This window comes from Mytilus edulis, chromosome 5, assembly GCF_963676685.1.
Source record: "Mytilus edulis chromosome 5, xbMytEdul2.2, whole genome shotgun sequence".
NCBI lineage: Eukaryota > Metazoa > Mollusca > Bivalvia > Mytilida > Mytilidae > Mytilus > Mytilus edulis.
In genome coordinates, this window is record NC_092348.1 from 88922185 (window position 1) to 88929569 (window position 7385).

Here is a 7385-nt window from a genome sequence, read left to right on the forward strand (position 1 = left end):
GTTTTTTTTAGAAATGATGGCATTGCTTAACAAGCTTAACAAATTTACTTGTGCTAATATTATTCACTAAAACATGAAAAAAGTTTCTTTAAGTTATATTATAACTGGAAAATGGCCTATTTTGAACTTGTCACTTTGATATTTTGATACATATCACTAAGGATATTTTTACAGGCTTTAAAAAAATGTTTTTAATGGCATTATATGTTTAATGATATGTACCATAACATACCAAAAATATTCATCATTAATGACTGACTTATAACCACATCAAAGAGAATTCATCTCTCATTGTATGTATAACATGATTCTTTATGGGGTTATGTCCCTTTGCCTGTCCTGGTTGATAGTTTTTAGTGTTTATCATGTTCGGAACAAAGTTTTGTACAGTTATACATAAGATTTGTAACAGATAAAAATAATTCAGTCGCATACTATATTTTTGTTGATGCTTCTATATAATTTAACACAAAATGTTGCATTTTCAAGGATACTTTCTTCCTGATTTTGTCATTTGATCCAGGCAACTGATATGTTGTTTTTCGTTGAGAACTTAATTGATGTTTGCCTTTACCCATGAAAATTAGAATCCCTAGAAAAATAATAAATCCTCAGAATTGCCAATACTGAAACTGTATTAATTAGTTACAAACGAAAGTGAACCAACGCCTGGTGAGTCTGTAGTACGGTAGAGTCCATAAAGTGGATACCTCGCCGGGTATGCAGGGTCGTTATGATAAAAAACATAAAATGTAGAGAGTCTTATAACAACAACACTTTAGGGACTGCTGCAGAAAATTTATTGATCGACATGTTTCGGTGCCTAGGGCACCGTCATCAGGATAAAAACCTGTATTAATTATTGTGTAAAACTGACAGTAACTGTATAAAATAGACATATGTACAACAAGTAATATGTGCCATACACCTAATGCTTGTCACAGAGACTGGCATTGTATCTCTACAAATTTTATGTTTTTATATGATAAATACAAAGTAGAAACACTCTCTTATCTTCCAAAAATGATTGAAAATTTCACCATAAGAATGTTAGCTTTATACTTTTTAACATTTCCTTATTATTTTATTCTCCTAAGAATTTTTCCTAGCTAGTGGATGATTAACTTTATTTGTCAAATTTTTTCGTTTAAACATAGAACTCAAATAATCAGTAAAAGAACAAAATATTTCCAATTCTTATTTTTTTATTAGAATTTTTACATAGTTAACTTTTATTTCTGCAAATATATCTCCTGTCTAAAAAATCAAGATTTTTCATATTTTTTTGTATAAATAAACCTGAACCTTTCTACATGTGTATTTATGATTCTCTTTATTGATTTATTGTGCATTTTCTGTTTAAACAAAACTTATTTATGAAATGTTGTTTCAGAATAACAAACATCCTTAAACTGAAATGATTTTAACTTTCATAATTCTGCTTGTTTAACGTGGTATAAATCTTTATTATTTTAATGCACGAAATATTTTGTTTTATATTTGTACATTTAAGGACTATGATCTCATTTGACATTTTCTCTGTTACCATGTGTTCACATTTACAAAGAATATCAGAAGAGTACAGTTATTTGTAATGGCAGAAATTAAAATTTGTGTTAAATTGTTTATATTTTCAAACTTATAATTATATTTTTATTCTGTAAAAAATATAAAAAAATTGTTTCAGTAAAATTGGTTACAGAATGGCATTATTGTATGTTTTTAGTTGTTATCTTATTTTTGTCATGTGACTACAATCTGATGAATCAGTGTTGAACAAATAATGAGATGTGTCCTCGACATTCAATAAATACTGTTTACTGAATAAAAGTTTTAAATTCATTTCATGATTTGATACTTGCAAAAGTTCACAAAAAGTAATCAGAGACTAAAAATGCATGATATCCTTCACTATTATTAAATGATTTGCATTTTCTTCTCCAAGAAGCACTTTTAATTTTATTAAAATGGATTAATTTAATAGAATCATGTGTAGAAATTGTAATACATAAATGTTATCATGAAACCTCACTAAATTAGGACACAAATATTCTTTATCCCAGAAGTACAAACAGTTACTGTAAACATGGCATTTTCTTTTAACATATTAATTACACATGAACTAGATATGTGTATTTTTGATTGTGTAAAAATGTTACAAGGAGTACAATAGTTATTTGTTGCTTATAACTTAATTTATTAATTATAAAATGCTAATAGTGATACAAGTGTGCAATAAAATGATACATTATAGAGAGTGTTGAATTATTTATTATCAATGTAATAGCTATACTATTGTATTTTTCATCAACATATTATACCCAATCATCGACATTAAATGTAAACCTTTTTAGCAGTTCAGGTTAAGAAAAAAAATGATCATATCATAGGGAACATGTGTACTTAGTTTCAAGTTGATTGGACTTCAACTTCATCAAAAACTACCTTGACCAAAAACTTTAACCTGAAGCGGGACAGATGGACGAATGGACGGACAGACGCACAGACCAGAAAACATAATGCCCATTAATGGGGCATAAAAATAATGTTCATTGTTCAACATCTTTCTTATCATCACAGTAAAAAACATGTTTATCAAATCATGTATAATTTCATGTTGCTTAATGTCACTATAACAAGTTATGACTATTAAGAAGAAGTCAAAGCAATGATAGGCTGAAATTCGATGCGGTATGGGCTTTGCTCATTGTTGAAGGCTGTAAGGTGACCTATAGTTGTTAATGTCTGTGTCATTATGGTCTCTTGTGGAGAGTTGTCTCATTGGCAATCATACCACATCTTATTTTTATATATAAGAGCAAAATAATGCACATCTTAAAAACATATGCCGTTTGGGTCAAGTTTCTTTCTGGCATATGTTCTTTGTCCTTGACTTTTATGTTCATGGTACAATGAACCCTTAAAATTATAAATATTACAAGATTTCTTCAGATATGATGAGCAAAAGGAAAGCTATTTTTGGTATATAGACTCATTGCAAGGTATATATGTCTGGCAGAAAGGGGTCAACTTACTTTGAACTCTTTTCATTGTTCCCATTTCTCCTTCTTTGCTAGGCAAGGCTTACAATCCAGTCTACCTCCTCTCCACCCTTAAGGCGGATTAGGACGATATTTAGTGACATTTTTAAAGTTATTTATGAACTAAATGAAAGTTCCTGGGTAAGTTTCTAGCACATATGTTGGAATGTCAACATATATATTTTCAGTCCTTGCTTCACAAAATTTTTAAACACTAGACACAACCAATTTATCCCCTCCATACTGAAGAGAGTTTAAGAATGATGTAGTCAATATGGACATGCCTTTGTCTATGATTGAAGTCAATAAGTTGAAAAAATAAAAATGTGGTATGATTGCCAATGAGACAGCTATCAATAACATAAAGACTAAGGACATATATGTGAACAACTACAGGTGAATGGTAATAGACTATTCTTCATCCATACCATACAGTTATTTTGAAAATCCTTTTCAATCAAACTATTCCAACATGGTTCATATGATAAACATAAAACTCGTTTGAATATCAATTAATCATGATGTTAAGATATGAATGTGAGTTGAATGGTCTGACTTATTGTGCTTTCAGAGTTGTGTCCCTTTTCACTTATAAATTATGGCACAGATGGCTTCATTTGAGTCCACTTCTCTGTCAGTGCTCATTTCATCTCATGCAAATGAAACTGGTATGTAAATTGTTAGATTCCATTGGACACAATCATATAACTTTTAACTAGGTAGTAGGTCACTGTAAATTAAATTTCTCATGTTTGAATGAATTTAATAAAATCTGTTTTATTATATTTTATTCAAATAATTATACAAAGTAATATAAATCTGAAGTAAAATCATTCATGAATATTACAATGCATATATAACAGTCCTTAACTATTTTATTCTGTAATTATGTAACCAAAAAACATTTGTTGTATCAGACTGAAGTTTGCTAAAATTTAAACAATAAATGCAATAGAGTTCCTGTATTTTATATGCTTAAATATACTGTTATATGTATAAGTATTTGTTTTCAAGAGAGACTGCTAGTTAAATGGTTTTTAACATCAGTATCTATTTATTGTTTTATTTCACAGTAGTCAGTTTTATTGGCAGAAAAAACATGAGTAATTGACAAATATATCATTCGTGTCTCAATATCTAAATAGAATATAAAAAGTTTATAAGAAACTACTAAAAGTATTCTGAAACATTTATTTTTATCATCAAAGGATCAACCTTTTCAAATAATAGAAACTCATGACAGAGAACTATCAGATTATTTCTATAGCGAGTTATCGAGACTTGTAATGCCATTAGTATTGTCCCTTAAGGACTAATGTAAACAATCTTATAAATATGAAATCTGTATAGAACTTACTGTAATAACAAATAAAATGTAGACTATTTCAAAAGTGTGGTGAGATAACTCTCTGTAAAATAGTTGAGTAAACTTTATATTGAGAGTTATATGGCTATAATAAATATGCTGTAGTCTTAACAACCAAATGGATCCGATGAAATAATGTACCAGCTTTTTTTTATGAGTAATCAGTTCAAAATCTAAAGTCACTAAAGCAATCAAACATCTGACACATAAAAAAAATAATATTTTCTTGCACTTAAAAGTACTTTAACAGAATGATGAGCAACTAAATCCAAGATACTAAAAGAAAATGTTTTAGAAAGGCTCAAAGTGAATAAAATATAACAGTTTTTAACTGATTTCGAATCTAAAAAAAAAAAAAAAAATCCAAAATGAACCAGAACATTTTTTTTTCGGACACATCTTTGCTTATATATCATATATTGCATAAGCTTAAATATTATATTTTTACTGGTTCCCTGATATTTACTTGCATATTCACCAGCTGTAAAAAAACAATGTATTATTTGAACTTTGAGAAATAATAAGTATTTAAAATAAGACCATTAATGATCATTGATTGTGATTCAAGAGAAGTACCAAGTATGACATAAAGCTAAACACAATGCTAGAATTACAGGAATAACTATGTTATACAATTACTAAAAATTGCCAAGAGGTTTTTTCAAATAATTTCAAATAAATCCACACTAAAAAGACATTTATTTAGCCTTCAGGCAAAGTGAAGAAGAAAATAGTTCACTAACCAAAGTGTAAAAAGACATTTTATGCTATTCTTCTTTGATTTGAATGAGGTATTTTTTTTCATAACATTACAAGGCACAAAAACCTATATTGAAAAAAAATCTTTCTATGCGTTCTAAAATCATATTGTAAAACTTTATACACCTTATACTATCTGACACATAACACAATGTTTGTTCCAAAATACTTGAATGCATTAATCAAAAATAGTACATGTACATAACCCTGAGTATCATCAAAATACCAAATTCATAAACTAAACTGTAACACAATATTTCGTTAGTACACATTACACCCAACCCCCATCCAATGATTTATTTAACTATAAATACATGGTTTCAACACCGAAACTAAACAATGTACATCATATACTTTTGTTTGTTAGAATCAGGCAATACAAAAAACATGAAAGAAAATTTGTATAAAACATGTTTTGTCATTGGCATGTGGCTAGAAGGAATAAGAGCAAGGACTGGTTAAGTTGGAATGTATGTACAAATGTATAACTTGCATGTGAAAGTAGCTAAAAAGTTAAAATAGTTTCACTTAATATCAAGGTTTTTCAAAAACCTTTCATTCAAAATAAGAAGAGATGGAATGATTGCCAATGAGAAAACTCTCCACAAGAGACCAAATGAGGTAGAAGTTTACAACTACAGGTCACCTATGTATACCTATGTATACCTTTTTTGCTTTTAAAAATCTTCTCTCTTAGTTCCCTTTGAAATATCCCCTCCCTAACAATTGTTAATATCTATTAACAATGTAAGTACAATCTAACGTCTTATAACTAAATCTAGTATGTTATGAATGCCTCCACCAAAATCAGCCATATGGACTTATTTCAAAAAATTGTTGAATGGAACTACTGTAAAAATGGACTCTATGTGACAAGTAGTTCACATATTGTGGTGGTACAACAAATATGTCTGATCAAATGAGGCTTAAACAACTGACTGAGAGCCCCTGCAGAATCTCTAGAAAACAATCTTCACCTCACAGAATCATAAATTTGCTGAGGAAATCATTTCCGTAAACAATTTTCTTTTTAATGAAAATCCATTCCAATGATAGTACCGGTATTTTAAAAATGACATAAAATGAAATTACTGAACTTTTAGGGGTGAGTCAATACATTTTTACATTTAGATGCAAATTTAATCTTATCTATAATTTTAGTTATGTCCCCTTATGTGTGATTCTACTGAGCATTCTATACAATGTACAGCTCTAGATACAGAATGCATATTTGACTTTTTTTTTTTAATAATGATGTAATTGACATTGAATGTATTACTATTAGACACCATATGAAGAACACACATTAAACATGGCTTATAGCACCTTTAAAAGATTTAAATTATTTTGTCATGAATGATGCTTGAAAGTTTTATCTTTTTGATGTATATGATGATGTCTAATGTAAAAGTCATGACAATATAATCTGAATAATCTTTGGCTTTTTAAGGACACTGATAAAAATGTTTACATCCTTCTAAGCAAACCTTGAGCTCAAATATTTGGTATAACTACATAGCCCCACAGGACGCAATTACGACTGGACACAATTACGAACGATTTCCAATGTTTGCCCTCTGAGATCATATTTATTTATATTTATCAATAAATGTTTTTATCAATAAAAACCCTATTAAAATTCCCTTGTTTTCATGATAATACAATTTATGTGCACTTGGTGAATGTTGATGACGATGACAAAATCATTCTGAAAATATTATAAGAACGGCAATCTGGCCTGCAAGTTATATAAAAAAAAACATAAAGGTAAGTGCATATTGCCTTCGTTTGTTAATATATAGAAAGAAAAATATCTCCTGATTTTGTTCATGTGCATGATGCCTTTTATCTTGCCCAAATAACCCCACAATTGACGTTTTTTAGCATCTTGTGACCCTATTTAGGGTCAAAAGAAAATATGTTAATTTTATTGAAAAGTCCAGAAAACTCCGAAACAAATGTTGACCTATATAAAAAAAAATCATAGATGAATGATAAGTACATCACCAAAATGGATAAACTTGAATTTAGTGACCCTTTAAAGGAGGAACTTACACAAAAACAAAAAAAATCAGAAATCTTTCCTTTACACATAACCGCCATTTCGTCTGCAACCACTGCTGAAGTAATTGAAGTAAAAAACAAACTTGTGCATCTTATTTTCCTCTGAAAATGTGTTTGAGATAAAGATTAATGTACACTTTATCAATCTAGACTGT